Here is a 15,634-nt window from a genome sequence, read left to right as displayed (position 1 = left end):
TCTTCTTGTGTTTCTATGGAGATATAAGGGTGATCTAGTGGTAAGAATTATGTGTTTGATAAGGAATGGAATACTTATAAATCATCATTTTAAACATAACAGAATATTGTAGTAGTCTTGAAAATAACAGCCCCTCAGCTGAGTAACCCTGACAAATCTATTCCCTTTGCAATAGATTCTGAGCTGGTTACTGAAATTTGACTTGAATGAAATATGGAGACACTGGCTAAAGAAAACAGAATATATGAAAACAAATAGACAAGTTTGGTTGAAAAGGCAAACCAAAACAAAACCCAAATAACTTTATTTTGAATAAAAGGGAGATAACTAACAAGAAAGCTACTTCACCCTTGAGAAACAATTGAGACTATGTGAATGCAAATAAAACTGCTTAGAGTCTTGGGGGGAGGTAAAAGTTGCCATCCTTGTAAATTCGCTAAATCACTGCAAAGACTGAAAACCCTAGAAGTGCAGCATAATCAAGAACTTCCTTTGTTGACTTATTTGCACTTTTGTACCTTAATTTACAATTTCACCTTGAAGAATACATCCCTTATTTGGTATATATTTTTCTTTAGATTTCCTTAGACGATACCTCTAGTATCTTCAGTACCTTGGGTACTGGCAACAAGTGCAGGGTGTGTTTGTTTCTGTGGAAGCAAAAAATCCAAGCAATCTTTATGCAGCCTAGGACAATTTAGGTATGTTATCTCCAACAGGCCGCGGAGAGCTAATAGCTATGTAATAACCAATGTAAACCTCTCCTGAGTACCTTGTGAGTAGGTTTCTAGTTCTGATGCAATGCCAAAATAAATTGGTCTAGCTGTGGCTTGTACTGTCAAGTACCAGAGCATAGTACACTGTTTCCAGCCTTAGTAGGTGTTAACAAGACCCTTCAAAAAAGGGTAAGTTGAGAGAAGGTCACCAGTGAAACTGGATGATGCTATTGTGTTGAGCTATATGATGAAAGAATGTGGTTTTTTAATTCTAGCACCTATTTATTCGTTGTAGTGGAGTAAGTATCAGGCTGTAATTATTTTTAGTGGGCTCTGTGCTGTAGCTGAAGAGCCTTTGACATTTGTGCTTCTCCAATTTGTAATTGAAAAATTATTTTGAAATCCTTGAATGGAAGAGCTTTGTGGTTCTTGACTTTAAAAAAAGAAAAAAATAAATTATAAATCAAATCGGAGGGAGTTGTCAAATAAGGTGCTAGAGGCATTACTGTCATCTGGTTTTACTTGCCACCTTGACTAATGACTTAAGAAAAAGGGAAAACATGATTAATTGGATTGATTTAGGTGAAACTCAGATGAGAACTAATGAAAAAATCTGTGACAATTATTAGATGAAATGGTACAAGATGGGGAAGGGCTGCATAGTGTGATGAGTTTGTTGTTTGGGTTTTTTTTCTTAAGGGAAAAAAAGCAACCATGTCAAGGAACGTGGAATGAAGTAAAGAAACAAGAAATGAAGGAAAAGAAATAGCATGAGTTCACATTTCTCACAAAGTTGAGTCATTACACTAAGGCAGCAAAAGATAGACCAATGAAAGGAATGTCTGTATAGAAGATGTAGAATCATTTATTCATTTCATCGATCAGGGAATTAATATTCCCTTGCTGATTAGGTAAAATTCTAGGTCTTGATATCTCGATACCTGGAAGTTAACAGATCCAAGGGGATTGAAGAGAATAGTGTAACTAAACATCTCAGAGTCCATCGTCAAAAATATCAAGATTTAAATTGGTATGATTTATCCAAACGTTCGGTAAAGAAGGTAAGAGTATTTTAAAATCCTCTATAAATATCTTAAAATGGAGAACATCAAGGAGTGAAGGCCATGGTGGTTACTTAGGAGGGACCAGGTCACATGTTGCTCTCTGGTAAAACCAGAAACAGGGCAAGAGGAGACTTCTTTGGCTCCTGGTTCTGCAGGAGAGTGGACTGAACTTCCTTATGTCGAAACAAGATGTGGTACCATTTCTACAGACACATTTCCTGGCATCTGTGGGAGTGCAGTGTTCTCTTTTTTTTTTTTTTTTATTTTTTATTGAGAGACTACCAATCAACTTTTCCTTGAAGCAACAGGATTTTGGTCTAATGTTGAATGTGGTGCGCATCTCATATTTAGAGGAATTAGTAAATGGCCAAGCTACTGTTAATTGTGTTAAATGGTTATTTTGTCAGTGTAGAGCAGTTGTGGAAATTATGGGGAAAATATTTGAAATAGAATTCCTATTTGAAAATATAGTTCTATTGCTTCCAGTGTTTTAGTCTGATTTAGACCTTTCCAGCAGAATTCTATTAAAAAGATTGTGTGAAATATATTTCCATTGAACTGTTAGCACTAAATTTCTTAAAATGAGAAAAAAATTTCTATGCTTAGATAATACACTAGTTCACAACTAATATGTGTCATTGTTTCTTTTTATTCTAGTACATGAGAAACTATAAAGCAGCAGTAACAAAGGTTCAAAAGTGTTGACAAATGAGTGATCTGTTCCACATGAGAATTAGTGTCTTCTCTGTACCTTGGCAAGAAATTTGAATGCAGAGGGTAAGCTGTTTTAATTGTTGCTATGAACTGCTTTATAGTAAAGGATTATGCAAATATTTGAATTTTTCTTGGTTGAGTGGAGGGGGTTTTTTTAAGACTGGAATCAATGATTCAAGTTAGTTTTTTTTTATTTCTTTTCCATTTAAAGTGCTTGCAACAAAACCAAAAGGCTAGGTTTATAGACTTTGAGGGTTAGAGAGGTGCTCCTGTCCATTTCCCCTGTTAAACAGTACCTTTGACTTGAAGTCAACTGCTGAGTGTATGGCAGGGCCAAGCTGTTGACCCAAAGCTCTCACGGTCTAAGTAACAGTTTCAGTAATGCTGTTGCTGAATGAGAGAATAACGCTTGTTGGCATGGCTATTACAAATCAGCTTTTCCTCTCTTTTCTTTGCCTTTTTTTATGTCCCTCCTTTCTCCACACCTGATAACTCAGTACTTAGATTGAAAACATTTCTACAGTCCACTGAAGCTGCAGTGTCCTTGCTTCTCTTTAGTGTAGAGAGAAAGGCTTCTCTGGGTAAAGGAAAGACAGCAGCTCTGAAGTTTCCGTTGGTTTATTGGAAAAAAAGGCAAAATTTGGGGACTTGCAATGCTATGGATAAGAGTTTATTTATGGAAGTGGTTGTGATATACTTCTCAAAAACATTAAATAAAGATGAATGTTTTCTAAGCATGGGTAGGGAACTAGGAGCCTCTGGAAAACTTGAATGTTTCATTTAGCTTAGTGAAAGGAGGGTAAGCTAAAACTATGTAGCAAATTTGTATCCTTTTGATGGCTGTATAAGCAACAGCATTTGTTTAGCAATGTAAGTGTTGACAAAAACTTTCTCTTGGCTTGCTTATTTCAGTTGCAGCAATGTGCTTTAGAGCAAGTGCATATTGTTTCATTTGACTAAATCCAAAAATCCATTGCAATACCTTTGAGAAGGTGTAGCGCTGAAGTCACATTAGGCTTAGTCAGTCTGCTGCTGCTGCTGGCTTTCCCAAAGATTATCTTTAATCTGGCACCAAGGTGGCTATTGCTGTGAAATTATAGCCTCTCCAAAGTACTCGCATGATTTCATTACTTCTCAAAAACAGGTCACTAGTCTGCAGTTCTCTTCTGACCTCCCTTCTGTATCTTGATGTCCTCAACATAGTTGGTACGCAAATACTGTGTTTCAAGTAAAAGCTCCTTGGATTTGGAATTACTGGTATGGCATTGTGTTGGAGGATGACCAAGGATGACTTCAGTTACTGCTGGTTTTCAGGAAGTCAGCATGTGTGTTTATGACTTCATGATGTTACTTCCTAATTCCGTTTCAGACAGGTCCTATGGTTCTCATTTCCTGGATGGTTGGGATGAAAGGCTGTCGTTCTTGACTTTCTTTCTAAAATAAAACAATGGGTACACAAGTCTTTAGCTTTCTTCCTTAGACTCTTTCACTACTTAAGCAAGAGTTCCTTGTTGAAAAATATTTCTCATGGGGCAGATGGGAGCTTAGACCAAAAAAAAAAAAAAAGGGTGTGTGTGAAGAGAAATAATAATTTTAAAAAAAATCAAAGCTTGCCAGTTGCAAAAGGATCTTGTAGTCTGGGAACAAATGGGAGGAGACAGATTCTTTCTTTCTGACAGCAGCAACTCAAAATCTCTCCCATGTATGTACGGGATTCTCCTTTTATCTCTGCACTTGAAAAAGACTACCTAATGGGTCTCTTCTACAGGATGGGGCAAAGCCAGACCCACTGGAAAAAAATGTTATTGATAGGACTTGTTACCAGTTCAAAACATGGAATCATTTTGTAGATGTGGACTTACTTGAAACAGATTTATATAAGATGCTTAGATACAAATTCTTTTGCTGATTTGCAAGCAGGCTTATGGAGTATTTGGAATTCTGGAATTTAAAGACCAAACTGTTTTTTTTGTGCAAAGTCCTTGGGCTTTTAAAGGTGTATGTAATTTTAGGGTCTATCACTTACTGAGTAAATGAAGAATGTAGCGTTGCAAAGTTACAGCAGAAATTACGTGCAAAATGCATTGACTAGCACACAAATCTTTAGGGCTAGGGTCAATCATTGGCATTGTCAAAATCAGATGTTGATCAGTGACAGGCTCTAAAAACTCCAAAATGGTGAATGTGTTCTAATTTCACTGCAGTGTAGTTAAAAAAAAACAAAGTTTCAACTTCCCTGTTATTTTGCAGAGTGTTAAAATTCATTTTTACTGCAATAGTAAATGGTAGGAGGTTCTAGCATGCATGACCTGATTCAGCTGGATAACACTATTGATTTACTATTTTTTTTTAGTGCCTCTGTTTTAGTTAATTTTAACTTCATTTTCTGATTCTTGATTAGCTCAGTGGTAAGTTGTCATTACATTCGACTCCCTAAGGACATGATCTATAATGCAGATTTTTCCAGTGGAGGGTCATGATTCAGCTAATTTACACATAATTTAAACAGCAGTTGGCCTAATACCCTGAAGTGGAATTTGAGATACTTGGAAGTCTAAGGGTATAATACCATAAATTAGTGTTTATGTTAAGTACTCTTTAGAGACCTGCAGGAGGGGCCAGTGGGACATGTAATGTCCCTTGTATTCTTTTTTTCAATAGGCATGTGAAGTTAAAATCTCAAGGAAGATTAAGAAAGCAGGTGCACTTAATGCACAATTGCCATTTAACATTTCATTGGAAAAGCTTTGTTTCATCAAAGTTGCTATAATATTTGTTTGCCCAGTCTCTATTCTATTTTAATGGCCTATTCAAATAGATGAGCATAATAAAAATGTCTTCATGCTGTTAGATTAAGCTAATGAACTCTGGCTTTTGCATTTACTGATGCTTTACATTTCTTGTAAGTTTAGTACTGAGCTACGTTTAGTTACCTAAAACAATTTTTTGTAAGATACAGAGAATTTGTTGCCATGTTAGCATCTAAATGGCTTTGTCAAGTAGAGCTGATGTCTCAGAATGCTGCATAGAGGCAGCAGATTGAGGATAAATGAATTGCATTCGTGTCTTTCCTGACTATTTTTGGCACAGCCCCTCTGTGGACTGAAGCGTGACTGTCACTTCACCCAAGAAAAGATCGTTATTTACTGAAAGATTTCCTATGCACATTGATGCTGTGGTTTCCAGTTCAGTACCACAGTACAAGCCACTGTGGAAGTTGGCAGAGATGGTCCTGCTCTTCTTCCACTTTCTAGGGCTTACTGTCAGCCTTTACTTCTTGTTGGCACGTGGTAAGAGAAAACTCCAACACATTTCTCCCCCACCCCCCGCCCAGTTCCCTGACAGAGTTGGCTGTGCAGGAGTGCTTGTGCCAGCACAGGAGAAGGGCAGCATAAGTGAGGGCAAGTGTTCGGGGACAGAAGGCAGCGAGGAGCATAACTGCTCCAAGAGTGCGTTAAATCAAATGTAAAAATATTTACGGGACAGAGAAACATCGGAGCTAAATGTGTTTGAATGGCTATGTTTCTGTGAAGTGGTTTAAGAGCATTAGTAAAGTTTCAAAAAGAATCAGATGCTGCTGTCTAGATTGTTTTTTAAATAGCTGTACTTCAATGTGTTTAAGTCAAAACTGTACAAAACAGTATCTCATAGGGTGATAACTAAATTGATGGGTTATGGTTTGGATCTGTATGTTTTAATAAGTAATAATAACCATGTATAACTAATAAATATACATTAAAATGATTTTTTCCCTTAAAATGATTTTTTTCCCTTAAAATGATTTTTTTCCCTTAAAATGATTTTTTTCCCTTAAAATGATTAAAACCATTTTTTAATTTGTATAGTGTATTTGTATGGTGTTCTGAGTGAGTAAAATATACAAAGATCGTGTACAAATAGGAGGGCAGAGTTATGTACATGATCTGGATTTAGAAAATTTTGAAAATTCTTCCTATAGGTCTTTAAGCCTACAAGAAAAGCAGTGAAATCTAGTCTTAATTGCAAGGTGTTTGCCTGTTTTTTTTGTTGTTGTTTTTTTTTGTTGTTGTTGATTTTCTTGATTCAAAAGTGGATCCTGTTTTTAGGGGACATAACAAGATTTGGTGTACCAGTAAAAATCTGTGTGCTCAGTATTGATGACCATGATCTGCTTATTTAAAGCTCCGTTTTTCTCCTTCACTATTTCTGCCAAGCTGCCACCATACCTCCTGTCTGTCTGCCGCTGGATCTCTGCTTCCCCTTCCAAACAGCTAGGCTGGTTTTATCACTGCTTTTTCTTGATTCCCTTTATTGCCTGTGGTACTGGCAAGGAGCCAACCAAGACTACAGCCAAATGATTAAAAATGTAAAAGTTTTTCCAGGTCTATTTCAAGGTATTACCTTGAGATTCTTACAGTCACCTATGTTACAGGCATCCTGCTATTTGGGAGACAGTCCTTTTTAGAGGGCAATTAAGTTTTTGAAAGTTTGCAGGTGGTGAAGATTCTACCACATTTCTAATTAATTTCTTCTTTATAGGCAATTATCCTTTTTTTGACCTGCTTCTAGGTTGCATTATTTTTATTTCTAGTTGAGCATTAGGCTTTAACATCTCTGAAAGTCAAGCAGTTATATAATTTAAAAACATTTTTATCTCAAACTTTTTGCAGTACTATTAAAATAAATAGGTGCATTGCAGTGCCTTTTGGCATAATGTGTAAGGTCAAACTTTAATTACCCTTTAGTTTAAGGTATGTTTGAGAGATGTAATTCCAGCTGCTTTGTCCCTGTTAATTTAAATAACCGTAAGAACTAAGGACTCGCCTGTAGAAGAAAGGTACCAAGATCTGCTCTGTTATTCAGAAGTGTCAGCAGCCAGGGAACCTACTTGGTGCAGTTGTAGTTCTTGGATGCCTTGCTGCATCAGTCTCCAGTCTTTACAGTTTGCTGTAATCTAACAGAATAGCCTGGCTGACTTCATGCATGACACAAGGAATGAGATGGTGTCCCAGCCAATTGCTCTCCAACATGACAGGTGGAGATAGGTGTGTCTCAAGTGGTTTCCAAAAAGGCTGTCAACAGCCTGAATATGTGTAATCTGTGTTTAAAAAAACCAAACAAAAACTTAATGGATTTTGTTCTTGCATTTCTGATTCTTCCCAGTCGCCCCCCCCCCAACCCACAAATATTGCTTGAACTGTGTTTGGAAGAAATCTTTGTGTCTATAGTTTGCTCGTTTGCTATCTAAATGCTTCCTTGGGTTAATGATGTTCTGCTATTGAAACTCCTCCTCAAAACTGCTTGCTTCCTTTCTTTACTTACCTACCAAAAATATTGTATCTGGCCTTATTAGGAATATATAATGGCTATCACATTCTGCATTTATAGAGGTATACTTTTCACTATGAGTAAACAGATGAATCAAAGTATCAGAGGTTAACTCAAATGGTTTTGTAAGACAATTCTATAGTATGTTTTATTCTTTGTAGTAGAGATGTAGACAGAGAAGTTACACAGCCCTCCTCTATCTAACCCTCAATCCTGTTTTTAAATGCAAGTCTGTTCCTTCCATGCTTTTGAGTCATGGTAAAACATTAAATTGAAAACTAGCCAATCCATCTGTGGTAAGCATCTCAGTGGCTTTGCACAGCAGATACTTATTTATTAGGTAATTTTTTTATCTGATACCTGTTACTTGATATGTGAAATTGAAAAAGGCTTCATTCTAAACTTCCAAATGCAATCTGTTGCCACTTCTTATTTGCATTTATAAATTACTTTATTTTTAAGATCTCTCTCCCTGAAGTTACATTCCTAACAAGTATGAAGGGTTTTGTATTTTTTATGTCCTCCTGGAGTGAGAAGATCAACTGCAATATTTTTTGACTGCTCTTGAGACAGGGAAAGAATTATATTTCAAACCTCAATGATTATGGATTTAGCATGAAAACATGTAATATTCTTGTTAGGAAACAAGGTATTGTATTGTAATTCATGTTGTATTTATTTTCTCATTGTTTATATAGTTGGTTTTGTATTTATAAATCAGTGCTTGTAATTCAGTTCCAGAACTGGAAAATTTACAGATTTGTTTATCATGTTAATCTAAGTTACGAGGCTGTTTGACTCTGGCCTTTTACAGGCAGAAGTACCATAACTAAATTAAAAAAGGTTAATAATAACATAAACATAAAAGCAGTAAAGTGCCTCTCCCCCCATTTGGATTACTTCCTTTTTGTAAAAGTTGCTGTCGTCTTTTCATCCTCTCACTTTTAACTGTGTTGTACCACAGAAGTGGGAAGACTTGAGCTACCCAAAGTGTATTCAAGGTCCTAGGTGTATTAGAAATGATGTTTCCATACGTCTGTAACCTTATTTTCTGATTTTTATTAATTTTTTGGTAGTTGGGACATTTTCACTTGCTCCTGGAATGGAAGTAAAAAGAGCAAGTAGACTTACGAATGTTTGAAAAATAATGTGAGTAACGATGTGTTGCGTCACCTAAATATTGTCTAGGCTGGAAATGACAGCCTCGTTCCTAACATTTTGAGGGGGTTTATGTAAGGGTCTACTTTAACAGCTCAAAAACTTGGTACGTGATTTAGCTCTCTAGACGTGTACTATTTAAGACACCCCTCTTTTGCATTTTTAAGTGACTACAGAATTAGAGATGGAGACGAAAAATCCAAACAAAGGAGATTTCGGAATAAATGTAATTGAATCTTGCTAGATTTAAACCAAGATCTACTTTAACAGGCAGGAATACTTAAATTTTGGTCTATTAAAAAAAAAAAAAATTTCAAATGAAAGAAAATTAGACGTGGATAGCCAAACAGGTCATGTTTCAATGATGCAGAATAACAGAAAAGTCCCGCCTTATTACTGTTTTTAACACTAGGGCATTTTTTTGAAAAATGATTAAAGTGCTTCTATGAAGTTTGCAGCACCTAAAATAAAAGCATTTTTAAAGAAACTTTAAAAAATCAGAAACATGAATATTAACGTATTTTAAATTCGTTTTTAAAATTCTGCTGTTCTGGGGTTCCTGGTTGTGTGATGGTAAGTAGGGATTCTCTCACAGGTCGTCTTCTACATGCTGCCTTCATCCCTTCCTCTTCAAGAATGTTTTATTTTCCTGGATGAATTTAATCCTTTTTGCAGACTTATTGCCCCGAAAGTAACTCTTAGGCATGTCCATTGTCATGTCTTTACTCTGCCATACTGTGACATTAATATGTAAGACTCTTAAAAAGCATATACACTTGACTGCCCCTCTGCCTTTGGCAGTAGTCATGTCAGCAGCTCAGGGTTGAGGTGACAGCCCTACGGGGTAGGTGCTGTATTATGATGATCTATGAAGAGTACTCTGTTACCTTTGAATAAATGACATGGCTCAGTGCTTTGCAATTTTTTTATCACGGAGGCACTGTATATTTTGTGAATTGTCATTCACACAATGTTTCAACAGATTCCTGAACAACAGTGTTCATCTAAAACTGCCAGTCTTAAGACTCTTAGTTTATTCCTCCTCTCTGCTGAGTTGTTCAAAATTAAAACTTACATCTGAATATTCTTCTACACCTCTGTTTATTTTGTGGCCATTCTCTCAAAACACAGAGTATGTTTCCAGGTGTTTGGTTCCCAGCACCTGATTCTGTGCGCTTTTTTTTTGTATATGCTTTTAAATATGGTTTCTCCAGTGTGTTCTATCCTTTACTGCTAAATGGTGGGAGAAGTGTGTTCTCCTGAATATCAGTCTCTAACTTTGCTCTCCCATCTGTAAAATGTAACTGTGACCTATGAAGTTGGCAAGCCCTTATGTGATTAAACAAGCTGTCAAATACTATGATAATGGCAGCTGTATGGATATTTAAGAAGAACAGATAGCTAAGCCAGGTGGTTTTCTAGTAACTCAGTTGCTACTGAGCTTAGAGAAATGATTTACTGCAGTTTAGTGAATTTCTGTTAATCAGATAAGCGGTGTTAATTGCACAGATACAGTTTCATGACAAGTACAAGATAAAACACAGTACTTTAACCTTGAGTGAAAGTGGTAATTTGTTACAAATTTAAAGGCAAGTTTATATTTCTTTATTTCTTTGGTTTGGGGAGTTGTGGATCTTTTTGCTCCTAAAAATACCCCCGATTGATAAAATGACAAAACTGACTTTGCACTTGGAAATATCACAAGATTTTATTGTTTATACAGCTTGGACTGCACTAAAATCTAGCATAGAGTTTAGTGGTGGCTACCACAGAGCATTTGAGCTATGTTCTTGGCCTTTACAGTGATATTTTGTGCTCAAATTTTGATGCTACTGGGTAGGTAGGTATCTTTTCAACAGCAGAAATGCAGCTTAATAACTCCTGGTGAAGAGGAGAATGCACAGATCTCTGGCTAGCAGTCTATTGAATAAAGATAGTTCTCAAAATTAACTTTTTCAACAGGGGGAAATAGCAGTGTCTACTAGCAACTTTCCATTTATTGCTGGTGAAGATCTATACAATTTGGTTACTGACTCTTTGAGTCTGAAAAAAGTACCAATTTGAAACTGGTACAATACAGATAAGTAAAAAGAGGTATCAAATGGTGATTCTTTGTATGGGTAAAAAAAAAATAATTTTGACTTCGGGATGAAAAGTGCAGATCCTAATGCAGTGAACTATCAATATATATAAGTTTGATCAACTTATTGTAATGGAGTATTCACAAAAGAGGCAAATCAATAGATGTAAATGTCGCAAGTGAGGTTGTTCATCACCCTGAGCAAAGCAAAGATTTGGTTTCATGTGAATGAATCTATTCAGTGCTGGAGACTATGGACACAGTGCCAGAATGCAGATGTGTTTAAAAAAAAAAAAAATTAACTATTTAATGTGAGTTGTGGGGTAGAGTTGAAGGTGATACATGGATGAGAATTCAGGGCAAAAATGTTTATCTCATGCAAAGCAACTTCGGATGCACAGGGAAGTTTTACTGGTTTTTGTGTCTGTATTTGTTCCCTTTTGCTTTAACCAAAAAAGGGGAAAAGAAAACCCTGAAAAGTAAACAACACCCTTTTCCCAGGAAGCTGTGTAACAGTGCAGACCTGTATTGGTACCACATGTTTAGACCAGTCCTGCAAGATCTTAAGACTGCTAACATTTTAAATAATATAGTGGCAAAGTATTTGAAGACAAGATATCCCCTTTGCATCATGAAATAGCAATAAACACACAATTAACCCAAAGTTTCACAATACTGAATGCAAATAGCTGAAGCAAATTGTATGGTAAATGTATGATTATTTCCTAAATGAGATAATGGAGCAGAATTCAAAGTATGGTGGTGAATCGCTCCTCCTTTTATTCCAAGCAGTTGGAGGAGAAACTCCTTGGATATAAATTTCTTAAATGAAAAGTACGAGTATCATTTGGCAAAGAACTTGCTCTAGTGAACTATCCTGTGTTCACAGAGCAACAGCAAGGAATATGAAATGCCATCAATATCAAAAGGATTCATTAAGCTTGGATGGCCAGCTAGGACCATTTGAAAGACAGAATACCTACTTCTGTGAAGGATCCCAAAAGCATAGTGAGGAGAGTGACTTTACTGTAGAGCTTCACTGGAATCCATGGTGAGTGCCTCGAATATGTACAAATTCAGTGATGCACAGTGTTACCACGGGCACAGTAATCCTTCCCTGGGGTGGGGGGGAACAGGTAGGGGTGTCATCCATCCCCTTGTGTTGATCCTAGCTATGTTATTGGTCATAGCATAAGGAATGGGGCCATAAAATTAGTGCAAGCTGGCACACTGTCCTGTTTGTAGTTCCACTTTTCATCTCCCTTTCTGCTTTGAAACCTCCACTTAGCTATCAGTTATTGAAATATTAGTGAGATCTTCTGTTAGAAAAGTTATATTCTGGTTCTGTAGTAATGTTATGCTAACTGTACATTAAAGAGGAACTATCTAAGCTTGCTGTAAAAAAATTTGTCAAGAAAATATCTCCATTTTAATGTGCTGAATAACTGCTAGAAAATATTTTCAGTTTAGAGAAATCCTTAAACAGGAATGTGAAATCCTGAAGTCCTGGGTTTTACTGCAGCTGTCAATTCTTTCACTGACATTGGGAGGCCATGTATTGTGTCTCTGTCTTAATTTATGCATCCACAAGCTGGAATGGTAATAATCTCATAGGAGTACTTATAAACTTTACCTAATGCCAATGGATGCTTCTTACATCCTTTGTTGAAAGATTTCATAAATGTTAAGTCCATTATGTGAGAGGAAGCAGCTTCCCCAGTATTAACAAGCAACTACCTTCCTTTGTTACACCAATTTTAGCTCCAGCATTACTTTGGCATAAAAAAAGAAACAATCAGTTGGCTTATTAGTTCTGACTACTTTATTTTTTCCCCTGGGGAAGGAGGCACGGGTGTCGCTTATAAAACTCTCCAGAGAATTTGAAGGAAATTCAGGGGTTGGTTCATTTGTTTTAGTTTAAGGTTGCTTTCAAATCACATTTTTCCTTTTGGCTGCTTATTAAGTGCTCCTGTTTGGTTGTGTACATGTATTGTAAATAAAAAGACTGCAAAATACATTTTGTTTCCCACTGACTTGTTTCCAATGACATTTGAAAAGTTAATACCTACTAACCAGTCTAGACTCTAGTTAGGGTGTTAAAGCCATTCAGGTTTCAGTGGCAGCATGTTGAGGTTTTACTGCTTGAAAAGAATTCTTATACTGGCAGTTTCAGCAATATTCTCCTTTTGAAGGAGCTACAAAGTGAGAAGAGTATGTTAATTTGGCTCCTACAGTAATTGTGCTCTCATCTTCTTGCTTCTGATTTTAATGGAGTTTAAAAACATTGGTGATATTAATAGTTCTTGTGGTTCTTTAAGAAGTCAGAGTCTGGTTATAATATAGGATAATTTCTGGAAGGTTAAACACACAAAGCAAAACCTTTTTTGAAAAATATCACTGAGTTGTGACCAGCAAGGTATACTTTTGAAAACCCAGTTAGCAGAGACACACATTCTTGGATGAAATAGAACCGTGAGATTAATTTTGCGCAATCATTTGTGCAGTGGAATTCCAAAAAGATTTAAATATAGGTAGTTCAAGAAACAAATTAGGGCTTGCATGCCCACAGTCATAAGCAAAGTGAAGAAAAAGGAGCATAGAGGTTTGGCAGAGTGATCAGGAACGTCTAGCCACAAATACACTGTAGTACTTAATGTCTCCGTTACTCCCACCTTACAACAATACTTCCTCCTCAGTTCCTTTCCAGTTTATCAAGGCACGTAAGTCATTTCACATGTAATTTTCACTCCTAGCTGAAATAATGCTTTATGCTTTCAGTTTTCAAGGTAACTGCTAATTAGTCATTTTGATTTTCACCTCTGCTCCCTCCCCCCCCCGCCCCAAACAGAACTATTTTTTCTTCATATTTTTTCTTTATATATAAAAATTTGTGTTGTGGTTTACATCAGTATTGTTGAGATACCAATTTCTTTCTTTGAAAAGTACAGTTTTTCTCAAGTGACCTAGATGCTGCTTTTCTGCAACAGCTACTTGATTTTTTTTTTTCTTTTAAAGGCAGAGTCAAAGATGTTTGTAAGAATTCAGTAACAGTCCTTTTTGTCTGCGTGCCATCAGTGAGCCAGCTGAGAATGCACATCTATGCATGTGCATATATATTCAAGCAATTTCCAAAGAATGAGCTTTGCTTGAGTCTTCTTGCATAAGTTTTCCATTAAAACAAAATGGGTTTTGGAGAAGCACAGAAAGCTGTAGCTGAATATGTGGTATGTTGAGCAGGATTTTTATAGCACTGGGCCATAATAACTATTTGCTATTACAGAAATTCTCATATGTTGCTGCATTTCTCAGTTATTACCTTTGGACTTGATTTTCTTCTTTTTTTTTTTTTTTTTTACAAAAATTTAAAACTGCAGTGGAAGCAAGACTGTTTAAGATTGTAATTTCACACAAGCTTATTCTTCTTCAGTACTCCTAGCTATTTCTTTTGAAATGAACTTCTGTGAAATACATATATCCCAGTAGAGATGCTTAGCTCTTTCTCTTGCATGATTGATTCTTTGATTGTATAGCAACATTAGTGTTTTGGAAGAGCAGTATGCAAGAAGTGTTTGTGAAGTTGTGTTTGTATATGAAGCCAAAACATGGAGTAATTTAATTTTCATTAGCGACTACCAGTATTATTTGTATGTGATTGTCCTGGAAGTAGCTTAAGTAATCTGAATAGTTATGCGTGATTCATAAAATTGGCAACATCAGTGTATGTTGTTGGGGGAAGGAGGAGGAGAGAGTAGCATGTAGTTGGTGAAATGGTTGGATATAGGGTGCAGTTTTATGTTGATGGTTTTGATTTTGTTTCACCAGCTGACTCCTAGGTTTGATTTTTGAAAGCAGCATTTCCTCAAGTGCATGAAAGCAGTAGAGAGTAATTTTATGTTCTGTGGTTTTGTTGCGGTTTCTTCTTTCGAAATAGAGTGTCTGGTGATAACAATCTAGAAGATTCTCTATAGCTACCTGTTACAAGGATCTCATGAAAGAGTAAATGCACGCAGGGAGAGTTTTCCTCTTCATACAGGACAGACAGCTGTTAGCCCCTCCGAGCTGTGCTTTCCAAGTCAGCACTGGATATTCAGATGCTTGGTGCTGAGTGGTAGGGACAGATGTTAAGGATGTGTGAATATAGTTCAAGTGCAATTAACGTGCAGTTTCACCTGCACAAATACATTTGAAAAATCTGGTTTAAATGGAGTCGTATTTGATACACTGTGAACCCATATGCTGAGTTCTTGAAACCTTGGTAGTAAAGCTTAAATTTCTGAAAGGACTGAGGTGCTATGAAACTCTCATGGTTTTGCTTCAGTGTTAACGAATGTAGTTGCTGTACCCAAAGCCATAGATCAGTTGGTAGTTCAGATCTGTATAGAAAGAAAGGGAAACTAAATGCCTGGCATAGGCATTTAAGCCATTCAATAGGAAGCTTGATGGCAAGGGTCCATTTCTAGTTTTTAAACAGTGTTCTTCTGAAGTTTGGGGTTTGGGTTTTTTCTCCCTGCCCCCCCCCAATTTTCAAGTTCAGTTATGGTATCAGTCACTGAATATGCTGTTAGCAGTTGTCTGAATTTCCTCCATATACTTAG

General features: G+C 36.5%; 1 protein-coding gene across 4 annotated transcripts in view; it reads left to right on the top strand.

Moving 5' to 3' along the window:
- GULP1 (GULP PTB domain containing engulfment adaptor 1) overlaps positions 1-15,634 on the top strand; it is a 137,190-nt gene that overhangs the window by 25,464 nt on the left and 96,092 nt on the right. For 3 of the 4 annotated variants that reach the window (XM_059820198.1, XM_059820195.1, XM_059820197.1), the window contains exon 1: positions 2,468-2,557. The exons of the other annotated variant lie outside the window; for it this stretch is intronic. The gene's annotated coding sequence lies outside the window, so the exon portion shown is untranslated. Of the gene's footprint in view, positions 1-2,467; positions 2,558-15,634 lie in introns of those variants that run through there. 4 annotated transcript variants of the gene reach the window in all.

The sequence above is a fragment of the Gavia stellata genome, chromosome 8 (genome assembly GCF_030936135.1).
Source record: "Gavia stellata isolate bGavSte3 chromosome 8, bGavSte3.hap2, whole genome shotgun sequence".
NCBI lineage: Eukaryota > Metazoa > Chordata > Aves > Gaviiformes > Gaviidae > Gavia > Gavia stellata.
The sequence above is the reverse complement of the archived record's forward strand: the minus strand, read 5'-3'. Positions and strand labels throughout refer to the sequence as shown.